At 39.7% G+C, this 13642-nt stretch overlaps 1 long non-coding RNA gene across 1 annotated transcript in view; it reads left to right on the forward strand.

Annotated features, from left to right (window-relative positions):
• The window catches only part of LOC116704695 (uncharacterized), a 14272-nt gene extending 1355 nt beyond the window's left edge, over window positions 1-12917 (forward strand). The window contains exons 2-3 of the long non-coding RNA XR_004335758.1: window positions 2568-2577; window positions 12906-12917. This is a non-coding gene — a long non-coding RNA (uncharacterized LOC116704695). The remainder of the gene's footprint in view (window positions 1-2567; window positions 2578-12905) is intronic.
• The last annotated feature ends 725 nt before the right edge of the window (window positions 12918-13642 follow it).

Genomic DNA, 13642 nt, shown 5'->3' on the forward strand with positions numbered 1-13642 from the left:
ACACACACACACACACACACACACACACACACACAGTTATTGTATATTCATAATAACACTGGTAGTTAGGGCATGAGTTAGGTCTCATTAAAAGATTTTGGGGATATAGAGGAAGAGGGATCAGAATTAATTTGATAGCCTGTGGCTGGGGAGCGGAGTACTTCAATCATAGAACAATTGCTTAAAAATCACAGCCTCTTCCTGTTTTAGCTTCCCCCTCCCCTCAGCTCAACCACTGAAGCTCAACATTTGTTTGTTCTACACACTGCTATTTCTGATTGATGTAGCATTGTTGCGCTGCGAGGCAGTAATCAAATGTTATTTTTCTTAACTTGCAAACACATCTCAAAGCTTTGTAGCATGGAAATGGGTAGGCCCATTTAAAAATGCATTTACACATAAGGCAGCTCGCAGCAGTTGTTCAGGTGCATTTAGTTTTATTGGCTCGGGTTAGAATACTTCATGTTGTTGATCTGCGTGGAGATTTCAGTTTATTGATATTTCCAGATTCTTAACACAGGGTCATTTGAAAACGATTTAATAGAATTTGAAAACCAACACATTTGTTCGATTCCGTTTTTGACCCTGAGATGCATATAAAATATATATTTTTTTATAAATATGTTAGGTCCCGTATTTGTTTGTGTTATGTTGTGAATGTGAAAATGAACTGCTACCTCCTCTGTCAGAGGAATCAGAGAAATCAGGCCAATTACAAAAGTAGTCAATCAATAGTCAACACTATATTATTGTTGCTGTATCGATATCGAGGTATTTGTATACAAATATCTTGATATTTGATTTTCTCCATATTGCCCAGCCCTAAGTCCAAGTCATATTTGCAGCTAACACCATCTGTGGTTTGATTTATTTCCATGCGATGTAAGTTAATAGTCCAGACAAATTAGTGTGTTTGTGTTTGTGTGTCTGGCCAAAAACTGTATGTGGTTGCATCTGAGGAACCAAAGATTGGTTCCTATTTATACTAAGGGTACTAATTGGCTTTTACAAGTATTATGGGGATTAAAATGGTGATACCCAAAGACTGTGTGATGAATGCTGTAAAGGTGCTTTTGCTGTGAGGTATACCTCACAGCTACTGTTTCAGTTGGTGGATTTATGATTGTGGGTGGGTACGTGTGTTAAAAACAAATAAGCACACAATGTTCCAATGGGAAAGGCCAATTCCGTACATGCCTCAGGCTATTTGATTAAAAACTTTGTCTTTAATCAAAACAAAATGTTGCATTACAGGCCTGTGAATCAGATGCTGGCAACTCCGACCTTGCAGCAGTGGAGAAAAGAAAGAATGAGTGAATGAAAGAGAAAGTACAATGTCTGGCTTTATTAGCCAACATGTGGGATGCCAAAATAAACAGACAACCTGAGAGTTTGGCTCCAGAAATAGATAAACAGCTAACAGGATATGAGCAGGAACTGTGAGAATCCTTCTCAGGGTCACAGCAGACAAACAGAGAATATGTCTGTGGGAAGTTACAGTGGTTATTTGCAGCTTCACTGGAATAGAGAGAGAGAAAGAGAGAGAGATGAATATGCTTCATCTGTCTTAAAGAATTAGGGCTAGGGCTGGGCAATATATCAGTGTTGTATCAATATCGCAATATGAGACTAGATATTGTCTTAGATTTTATAGGCTGCGTTATAGTAAGTGATGTCATTTCTGAACTTACCAGACTGTCCTAGCTGTTCTATTATTTACCTTTACCCACTAACTCCTTAAATAATTTCTGGAGAATATTTATCAAAAATTTCAATGTGTAAATAACATTTTGTTAAAGCACCAATAGTCAACACTACACCATCGTCGCAATATTGACATCAAGGTATCTGGTCGAGAATATCATGATATTTGATTTTCTCTATATCGCCCAGCCGTAATTAGTGCTATATAAATGCAGTCCATTTCCCATTAACCAGCCCAAGACACAGTCTTCTCGTAAAGGTATCTCCCCAGAACCCCCTACACCCACCCACCAAACGGGCATCTTCACCAGCCAAGAGGAATAACCAGTTCTCTGACTAAGATGTCATCCCTCATTGATAAAAACAGATATAATGTCATACTGTTGAAATCCTATTTGGGATTGCAAAGCGCTTACTTTGACACATATCACAGGTATGCTAGTGTTGTGCAAAGTAATAGGTCTGTATAATATATTATTTATATATATATATATATATATATATATAGATATATACATATCTATATATATCTATATAGATATATATATATATATATATATATATATATATATATATATATATATATATATATATATATATCTGCTCAAAAGTTACTGATTGGTCCGCACATCACATTGACTAGTTTGCAGACGATGCTAACTTTAGCACACAAGACATTAGACCCATCTTGCATGTGAACAAGGTAATAACTTGGAATCTGCAAGCAGGAACAAGATTACATTTCACGCAATATTGAATGCAAGTAAAAATATTGTAGCTTCTATAATAAAAGTTATTACTGAAGATTGTGAAACCACCTGCAGTTTCTCCTAGTCAAGGCCTTATTGGCAGGGAGTTTCCAGATCATTTAAAGTGCTCATATTATGCTTTTTTCACCCTTTCCTTTATTGTGTTATGTCTTTTTTGTGCACGTTATCGGTTTACAAAGTGAAAAAGTCCCCCCCCCCCAAAGCATCTCCAACAGAAAACACTGTTACCAAACTGCTCTATTGTTGTCCAGCCTTTACTTCTGTGACAAACGTGCGTCACTATGTAACACCCGTTATAATGCTCACCTAGCTGCTAGCGTAGCATGCCCTCATACTCCGCTTCTGACTGGCTAGGAGTCCTTACCTAGCTACTGCGCATGTGCGACTCCCAACAAAGATGGAACAAAAGTGAGAAGCCTCACTCCCTAGCTAAAACAGAGAGCTCAACACACAGGGTGGAAAGAAGAGCTGCAGCAATGCGGTGTTTTTTGAAAATTAAACCTATACTGGTACAACTTCTAGATACAATTATGAACCTAAAAATGAGCATAACATGTCAGGCCGCAAACAATGTAAGAGGCTCACTTGGTTTTAATACATAAATGTTCTTATTTCATCAGGTTTTTATATTCTGTTCGATTTATATTATGTAAATTCCCTCTCAATTATCCCTAAGAGTGGGAAGACTGAGAGAAACGGTGTAAATGACCTAAAAGTAATTTACATGGTTTGCTCTATCAGCTCCCCATGCTTTTCCCCAATACACCCACACAGTTGACACACTACTAACCCCTGGGCCCCGTATGAATTTTAATCACAGGAGGGTAAAGCAGTGAAGTGCAAATTTAGACACAATGCCACAATTACCAGCCTAGCGGCAGTTTCAGGGGCCCAATTAGTGGCAGAAAGAGTGGCGGAAGAGTCTCCCTTAAGGCTCTCTGTTTGCTAACAAGGGTCACGGGATAAAGGTCAAAGAGCTTGCTGTAGACTCTCTTTGGATAATTAATCCGACTCTTTAAAATGTGTGATACACACATTTTTTTTCATCCTCTGGTATCTGTTCATAACATCTGTCTTTTAAAAAGTACAAGTCAGTAGCTTTTAATGAATTTTAATGACAATGAGCTAAGGCTCTAAAAACATGCATTTACCACAAAAAGGCCTGAAACGCTTTAAGCTCCCACATGATGGAAACCCTCCCAACATGACTCATGGGCACCCTTAACTTAGTGACATTTAATGAGGGAAAAGCATTTAACACTCACTAGATCCCCTTAAAATACCATAAAAGTACAGATGTTGATGTACAGAGTTGTGGGCTATTAAAAGTTTTCTTGCATAAATATTCCCATTTAATACCAAATGGACACCCGCTTGGTCATGGGCAGTCTAGGCTACTTTTTGAAAGGCCAGTTCATCCAAGTTACTAAAAAAAAAAATCATCCTAAGTCATGATAGACAACGGACAAATACTGTATGTATTTGTTATTTGGCTCAAGTGGCCGTTAAAAGAAGCCATGAAATGTATTATCGTGTGTCACACATATTAGATATAATTTGTGTCATATGTTGTCTCTCGACTCAGACTTCTCAGCTCTTCACCAGCATCACCATGCGGCACATGGTAATCCTGTGATGGCCTGCTAGAAAGCAGAGACGAGCTGTGTTGTCTGGAGCACAAAACAACATCTGCATTTCATTATACCGAAAGAAGGTATGGAAATCCAATAGGAGTTGGGCCTCTTTGTGTGTGTGTGTGTACAGTACATGCACATACACACCTGGTACACGTTACTTATTTCAGTTTATGCTTGGTAAGATAAACAGCAAATAGACCATTTGTATCTCAAAGAAGCATTTCCTGTGTGTGCCCTGCGTTCCTGTTGCCCTAATAGCTACTATTTTTTTTCTTTTTTTTTTATCCAGGACACGAGTGTGCAGCACGGTGGTGCAATGAAATCCTAATGTATTCATGAAGAACATAATAATCGTACAGTAGAAAGCTGAGGAGGTGGGAAATGGGTGCTATTCCTGAATGGTGATGGGCTGCTGCGTGTCCTTGGTGCCTCCATGGCTCGGTGGTTGAGACCCAGATGGATACACTCACTGGATACAGGGTGACTGACAGCTCCGGTCTCTGTCTGTGTTTTAATTTACACGCCGAGCTGTCTCGCACTGATAACCTCTATGATATAACTGCCATGGGGGCGACAGAAGAGGAGGGAGAAGTGTTTGATTGTGATTCATCTGGTGGTCACTCATCAGTTGGGACTCCACGCTGCAGCTATAAGAGAACAGGCCGACTGGCTGCTGATGATAGATCATGGGTAATGAGATTGTGAGAAGTTCATGTGTCATACAAGTCATCAGTCCCGTTTTCACCTCCTTTGAGTTTTGAATCACCTCCTCTTGTGTCAAGGGAGAAGGGAAAGCAGAAGCAGAAGAAATACACTCCTATTTAATTTGTGAGCGAGAGCGCCGGCCGTGATCTATCAGCTGGTGGAAAGGTCTTTCCGAGAGCGGAGTCAGAATGTCAGATGGAGCTCAGGAACAACACAAGAGCGACTCACTGCAGGGGGGGAATGTCTGGGGAATGTCCTTGGTTGTGGCCTTTCACTCTTTGAAGATGTCTACCCCAAAGTCTTTAAACTTTTAAGACTTGCCTCAGACATTTTATCTACATTTCAGGGTTTCCGTGGGGTCTTAAATAGTCTCAAAAAGTCTAAAATTTTAAAATCACACTTTTAGGCTTTAAAAAGTCTATAATTCTCTGAGTTATTATCTTTTAGGTGTAACGCTGCCTCCAATGCTCAGTGAAATGCTCCTGTAGCACTTTAGAATGCTGTTTTAACGGTGACTAGACACCGGTCCTGTAATGCGAATGAGGGAATAGGGGAATTGTTTCAGACGTTTCCTGAGTCTGACATCTGACTTTTTTTTTTTTTTTTGTTCTTAAAAGTCTTACATTTGACTTAGTGCACATGGCGAATTCCTGCATGTGCACGCTCCACTCCTACATCTGATGTCCACACGTAGGACACCAGTGAGCTTGATGAGGTGTTGCTGTGGAGTCGGGAGATGGGGGAGTTTAAATGATTAATCATGTCAGGAGCACACAAGGATGAGAGAGGGATGCCATCGATCACCTCCGCTGTGTCAAAGCAGCCCATTTAATGAGGAAATCTGGGCAGACAAGGGGCGGAGACATCCATCTGTTACTGTGGCTGTCAATCTATTTCAAATTCATTCATTTTTACAGACTTATTCAGGGCAATTTAGTATGATACAACAACAAAAATCAAAGTCTTGCCAAATGAATTTGTTAGTTAAATCAAATTAGAATCAGACTCAGCTTTATTTGCCAGGTATGAGGACACATACGAGGACATTTGCTTTGGATCGTATTGCTCACAATGCTCTTACTCATATAAAACAAACAACAAAACAAACAATATATATACACACTATAAACAGAAACAATATAGATAGGTTGGTACAAAAGTGCAGTGAAGAGTGCAAAGTATGCAGGAGTTAATTATGATTTGTTATTACGAATTTATCAGGAGAAAAACTACTGCAAGTGTGTTAGGTCAAAGTTCAACTAGGAAGTCGGTCTGTAATTAGTCATGGATGTTTTGAGAAAAGACAAAGTACTGTTCTCAAAACCAGTAGGAATAATGGCCCAAACTTTGAATAATAAGACCCAAATTAAGCAGAATTATCCGTTTGAAGAAGAGTAAGGCTGATGATATTCTATATTAACCAATCTAATGAAAAGACTAAAGCAACAAGGACTTTACTGTCTGTTGCGCTCAGCCTGATCTTAAAAAACTGTTGAGAAATATGTACTTTAGTTTCATAAAACTGCTGGGGACTGTAGTTTTTAGCAAACCTTACTCAACAAGGAGTAAATATTGAGTTTGTTGGGGACTGGTGCTCTGGTCCAGCAGTACCGTTTACTGTATGTGGGATGAACTAGAAATATTTTTTAGTTGGATCAATTTGTCGCTTCACTTTTGGACTTTTCATGGAATTATTTGACACTAAGGAAGAAAATGCAGAATCAATCCATGATTTTCCTTTATTAAAGTCAGATGCTTTTCAGCAATCTGTGTAGAGCTGTAAACAGGCTATTACTGTAATGGCCACGTTATGTTGATTTGCATTTAAAAGAGGAGTAATTTTGGAAAAGTGTTTCTGTCACTCCAAATGGGGATAAATCATTTTAATGAGGATGTCAGGGGAGTATTTTTTGGCTTTGATGCACTCCTTTTAAGCTTTGTAAAATAGGGGTGGGGGAAAGAATCGATACAGCATAGTATTGCAATATTTTTCCTTGGCAATACTGTATCGATACACTGACGCCAAGTATTGATCTCTTTATTATATATATTGTATGTGTTGGTCAGTTGTCCACTTGACAATCCCATTTTGCAGCATTAAAACAGTTGTTGACAAAGTCAACAGTTGTTTCCTTGTGGGGACATCATTTGAAATTGGGGTAAAAAAGGTCATAGATTGCAGAATATTGCAATTTGTTTAAAATTGTATTAGGAGTATTGTGATGATATCATATCGTAAGGCCTCTGGTGATTGCCACCCCTAGAGCAACGGAGTATTAGCATTACTGTTGAGGGAAATACAAAAAGCCTTGAGACCTATGGACAAGACGTCGTTAATGTAATATACGCTCTGTGGCCTCAGTGAGTCAGTATATTCAAGAGCGTTTATTAAAACTGAGGGAGAATAAAGAGTAATAGCATATAATGTAGAACAGTTTTGACAATCTTATGTGGTTCAGGTAATGGGATCCCATACACCTGTGTCTGTTGTGTAAGTGGAAAATTAGTTTTGGGGGAGTCGTTATAACAAGAGTGTCTCTGTGTTTTAACCTCCTCTTGAGATGACATACGAATAGGGAGCGGTAATTGCATCCCCCCCCCGTTCATATTACAAGAGAAATATGAGTAGGCTGCTTGTGTGAAGGGTCGTCTTTGGCAGCTTTGACAGCCAATTTAGTCCTGCAGAAACAGACCTGCCCCTGCAGCACTGGGGGAGGGTTAGGGCTGTCAGACATGCACTGGCATAGAAAAGACCCATCTTGTCATGTTTTTTTGTTTTTTTTAACCCCATTACCCATCCTTTTCTATTTGCTGTAGTCGTGTCCTGATTAGAGCCAATTCAGATTCGTTGCTAGAAACTTGCTGTATAATAAAATGATGTTTTTTCTTCTTTCTGTCTTGACCCCAGCTGTATAGAGGAACTGCCATCCGCCAGCCTGTGTTATTGCTTCCAAAAAAGTGTTTCTATTATGGATTTATGAAGATAAAAAATCTCTGGACCGATCACTGTGGACAAAGACGAATGGTTTCATATTTTGCACTGTATTGTTTGTGGCTTTTCTTATACTGCTTAAACTACTGAAGGGCAACATAATACGGGAAAGGTCTTACACTTTTCCCAGTTAAAGCATAGTTTGTCTATCAGCCTTGCTGACAAATACAAAACTTTTCTCTTTGTGCTGTGTGTCTGTAGATTTTCACTTAGATTTCCCGATCGTTAATAGCGTTACGACTAGAGCCCTTAGCATAGCTTTATGATTGGAATCAAGGCTAAACAGCCTGCCTGGCCGAGTGACGCCAATCTCAAAAATCCGCCTTCCAGCACCTCTAAAGCAGTTAACATGTGTTGTTTGTCTAATGTCTACACAAAATTATTCAAACAAATATTTAACGTACAAATTAGTCATCTCTAGAGGTGCTGGTAGGCATTTTTAGCTTTGAAGTAAGCTAGGCTAGCTGATTTGCTTCCAGTCTCTATGCTATGCTTCACTTAGTTAGTCAACGCATGCTCTGTTACACTGACATGGAAGTGGCATCCATCTTTTCATCAAATAAGGCACCAAATAAGTGGATATTCTAAAATGTCAAACTATTCCTTTTAAAAGTTGAAATTAAAGGGACAAATCTTGTCAGTGTTGTTGTCCTGTGTAACTTTTCCTTCACAGCTTTGCCTTTCTGGAGAGGTTGCATACTGTCTGAGGGGTGAGATGGAGACACTTTGCTTGAGCTGGATACAATGATGCATTAGAAGTATACGTCACTGATTTAGAGATAAATCCATTTAATTTGCTGAGCCTTGGCGGTGTGATGAGATATGGTCATAAGTTTATCGTGCTGCTTCGCGACGGAGTGTTTGTGCCCACTTCAGCTGCTGTAAATCAACGAGGAGGTTAGAAAAATCACAGCGCAGCATCAGATAGCTGGCTTCCAGTCCTTGACTAACCTTGTGTGTGTGTGTGTTTGGGCGAGAGAGTTTTATGTTCTATACGTTAATGTACAATGTGGGAAATGAATAAGAAGCTTTGTGGTTTTCAAGTAATTTCCCTGTCATGCATACTCCAGGCACCACCACTGACCCTCTTCTCCCCAAGTGCGTGTACAATATCTGATACATTAATTAGCTCCTGTACACACTCACTGCTACATGTCAAAGGTCAGTGAAATTGCATGCTGCCTTTTTCTCAAAGGCACCACTTGTTCATTTAGCCTTTTTCAAAGCCGATACATGTGATTGCAGCTGCATACTTATATGCAAATCAGTACACCTGGCACCCGGCGCAGCACGGAGCAAAGCCCAGCACAAGTGTCTTTGCTATTTTAAGTCCGTCTGGCGCCCGCGTCGTTTAAATTGCAAATGCACCTGCACCCATCTTTTCGCCCACGGGCGTGCTGGTCTTCCATGGAGGTGTGTTCAGGTGAATTCTTGGCATATTGCTATCATGAGGCAGTGGGAAGTGACCAACAAAAACCTAAAGTCAGTAGTGCAGCATTTCCTTGTTATTCTTATTGTCATTTTAACAGAGCATTAGTAAAATGTGCCTAGGCTTGTGCACAGTGCGCACACACTCTTCTTGTTACACACACACACACACACACACACACACACACACACACACACACACACACACACACACACACACACACACACACACACACACACACACACACACAGGGAAACGCATCAGCTCACCAACATGCAAAAAATTAAATATAAAATTTAAACGGTAATTTGCCAAGGTACGAACGCGCCTGGCTTTGAAAGGAAATGGGAGATGACACTATGATTGGTTTATTGCATGTTACGCCCAAAACACACCTATAAATTAATAAAGACACTAAGTACAATCCTTTTGAGCCATTCGCCTGGCGCACGGATCCTTTTTTCTACCGTTAAACTAGCAAAAGTGGATTTAGACATGCCCTAAATACACCTGCGCCATGCGCTTCACGCCGTGCGCTTAGATCGTTAAAATAGGGCCCATACACTGAACAAACTCATACAATATACCTGTTTTTTGTTGAAATGAAACACAAATCCATGCTGCACAAGAACAAATGGGGCATCAAACCCATCTATGATCTTAACAACTCATAGAATGCACAGGTTGCATTTAAATCCACAATACAAGTCCGACTTTAGGAGTCAATACACTAGAAGCAAGATTCGGTCTGTATAGCACAATTGCACTGAGCTGACCGGAGCTCTGCTGATCTGCAACTGATCATGTAAATCCTGTGCTTGAGAAGAGACCACAATTGTTTTTTGTTTTTTATGAATCCTTCAGGCAGATGGCTATGTTAGGAAAAGGCTGAAAGGAAAGTCAAACCTGTTGAGCTGGCACGCAGATGGTGACTGCAGCCCAGGGCTCTCTGCCCCGAGCAGGAATGTACCTGAGCTGTAACTTTATAGCTGGAATATAATGGCCTGCTGCTGATATCTATCAGTGTCCAACGGATCTTTGGTAACATTTCAGGAAACTTTTACCAGCATCTCTATTCGTGTTTGCTTGTTAGGTTTGGATGTTGCCAAGTCGGAGATTCAGGTGCATCATTCTAACTGCGTCCGCCCACGTCCCCTTGAGCACCCCCATTTCACGTTCTGCTGCCAAGCGGAAAAAAAATCACGTGATGAAGTGCTGCGAGTCAACAGCCAGTCTGACTGCAGCAGACCCATCGACAGAACTTGTTTTCAATAGCACATTCGCCTAGCAGCTAGCGGTGTTTCCTTCTGCAGATAGCTTAATCCCAAAAAATGTAGTGGCACATTGCTATCAAAGGTTATTATTATATGGCATAAAAAGTCTAGTCTAACAGTTGCAGTGCTTCAAAAAAATCGAGAATTGCATCGAACCCTAGCCTTAGAATCTAAAATGTAATCGAATTGAGGATTTAGTGAATGTGACACCCCTAATAATAATAATAATAATAATAATAATAATTAATAAGATTAAAATAATTTACATAATTGGCATTTTGAGTCAGTGTATTAAGAATAGACACAAATGTATTGTCCGTTTATACAGAAATGTTTCTTGATTTTTCAGCAGTGTTATGATATATACATATATATACAATACACATTTGCATTTACATGTTTCAATTTCCTGTAACATTTCACTTCATAAAAGAATAATAATATGATTGAGACATGAAACATGTTCTGCCTTACCTATTCAGAGTAGTTTCTCAGCAGGATGGATAACAAAACAAAAGCAGTGCTTCACAATGTAACAACCGGGTAACGGCATTGTTCAACAGACTTTAAATAAACAGACAGTGGGTTGTTAAATTCCTCACACGTATTAAATCAGAATAGGACAACATAATATACTGTCACACCCTGTCATAACATAGTTCTACAACTTCAACTGCCCCACAAAAGATGTGAATTATAAAAGGGAAGGTAGAACAGATAATTGGTTAGCAGAAACAGGTTGTTATTGTCAGAGCTTGAATGTGCATTAATCTGCTGTTAAGTGTAATGAAAACAGTCGCCTGTCAGTAGGATTTCTCAAAGAAGAGCAGCCGCATATTTACATTAGCTCCATCAAGCAACAATAACCACCCACACATGTCTGCCCTGTAAAGAGAAACAGAGAGAGAGAGAATGAGAGAGAGAAAGGAAAAAGAATGTTTGCTTTGGGCATTTGTGACATCTTATTTTTTTTAATTGCTTCTGAGAAAGAAAGCAAAGAACGGTGCATTACGTGGGGCTTTGTTGACCGGAGGGAGGTTAAAAGGACAAAATGATGCATTCACAAACCTCACTTTCAGAAAACCTAAATCTGTGGCAATCACTATAGAGCAGAGGTATCACGGCAGTAGTTCATGCTATTATCGACCTCCGCAGCACAGCTCGGAGCATCTAGGACTATCAGTAATGGCAGTGACGTGAGATTTATCTATTTGATTCTACTTTTGTATTAGCTCTTGACAACTCCATTTTGCCTCCAGGCCAGAGGTCTCAGAAAGCACAAGAAAATGATCCTTTCATTCTTTTCTGAAGGTAGTACCACATTTAACGGGCTGCAGTGTGGCTTTTTTTATTTATAATGGTTGTCACTGCGGTTTGCTAATAAAACGGCTCGTGTGCAGTTCACCCAAGGAATGGCTTTCAAAGTGAGTGCTATGAAACTGCCTAAATTAAGCTCCACTGGAACGTATATATAAATTCTCCCAACCGCTGGATTTACAGCTTTAAGAAATGTTTTAAATAATCACGTTTTCATGCTTTGAGTCCTAATTAGAAATTCAGTTTGCAATTGCATAAAACAAGTCAACTTTGGTGTTACGGCTGTTGTATTAACTGTATATGCCAGAAGCTAGTCAAACATGTTTATTTGGAAAATGTTTATAATATGAACCTCTAACCTTGTAATTAATGATGACATTTTTTTTTTTAAACAGTCACACTCTAAAACTGATCTAACCCATGATCTCATAATCAGGATTTCAGCAGTAAGGGTGGATAAAGCAGTGAGGCAATTTGCTGCAATATGGCTTTTATTTGCTGCTAAATTATTAACGGTACACTGTCAACCGTTCCAAATGAGACTGTCACATTTGTACAACAGGGTAAAGCAAATACCGTAGACTTCGAAATGATGGGTCAGCTAATGATGTCACCAGATCTGTCCGCTCATAGGGGGTGACTCACCCAAGTCCGCCAGTAGTCAAAGCTGCATCAGTAAATGACTCATACTCTAAGCTTATGTCACAATTTCATTTCTTTGAAACTCTCCTGAAATATGGATGGATGAGTATTTTCCACATCAGTGGCAACGTCCTTCGGTGTCACAGGAATTTGTAAAATCCGGGGTCAGAGGTTGAGCTGGTTATGATAAACACCTCAGAGAGGAGTGCAATGGATTGTCGCTCAAAAGGCGAGAGGAGGGAGAGAAGCGAGACCCCCGGATAGGGACCCTCAGACAGTAGGACTCAGAGGAAGAGGATGACCTTTTTCAGAGCCGACGTCCAGAGGGCAGCTCCGCTGTATTCATCTCTCTTTCTTTGTCCATGGTTTCATTGTCGAGGTTGGTTCAGTCTGAGAAGGCGCAGGTCGGTTCACCTTCTTTGTTTGAAAGGCAAGATGAATAAATACACACGCTGGAGAAACCTTTCCACTCAAACACTCAAAGGTTTGTGGAGGAAAGGCTTCAGGGACCTGAAGCTATTTTTATCTTGAAATGACAACTTCCTACTGCACAAAGGTGCACTGCACTAGGAATCAGTTTTCAACCATTTTAAAATTTAAAATACATTTTCCAATTGATGTTTTTTAACTGCAAATCAAATTTCATTGATTGACACAAATAGTTGGTCTGATTACATTTTGGAATGGATGGTGAAAAGAAACATTTTAATGTTCATGACTTGCGAGTGCTCATGTCACCAAACTCAAGATAGCAAATGCTTATTGTGCTCTTTAAAGGGTGACGTCACTTCTTGTTGATGTTCAAAGTATTGTCTAACCCGCCCCCCCACCTCCTAATCCCCCCTCTCTTGCGTGTTTCAAAAAGCACGGAGGTAGCCTACGTGCTAACTGCTGCTGCGGTGATGGCTCAACCAACTCCTTCTTTTTTGGAAGTTTGGATTTAAATAACACTGTACTACTGTCTAAAAAGTTACCCTTTTATAAAGGGTTTATAACATTAGTTAATGGCTTTGTCAATGAACTATAAATCTTACTTACTAATGCATTATAGATAATTTATAAGCCAATACTAAGAATAACCGTTGGGTTGCAAAGCTGAGGAAAATTCTCATCTTGCTTTGTGTTTTCAGTCAGGTTTTCAATTCATCAGGAAGACCCTTCCAGGGTACAAT

Source organism: Etheostoma spectabile, chromosome 16, assembly GCF_008692095.1.
Source record: "Etheostoma spectabile isolate EspeVRDwgs_2016 chromosome 16, UIUC_Espe_1.0, whole genome shotgun sequence".
NCBI classification, from domain to species: Eukaryota; Metazoa; Chordata; class Actinopteri; order Perciformes; family Percidae; genus Etheostoma; species Etheostoma spectabile.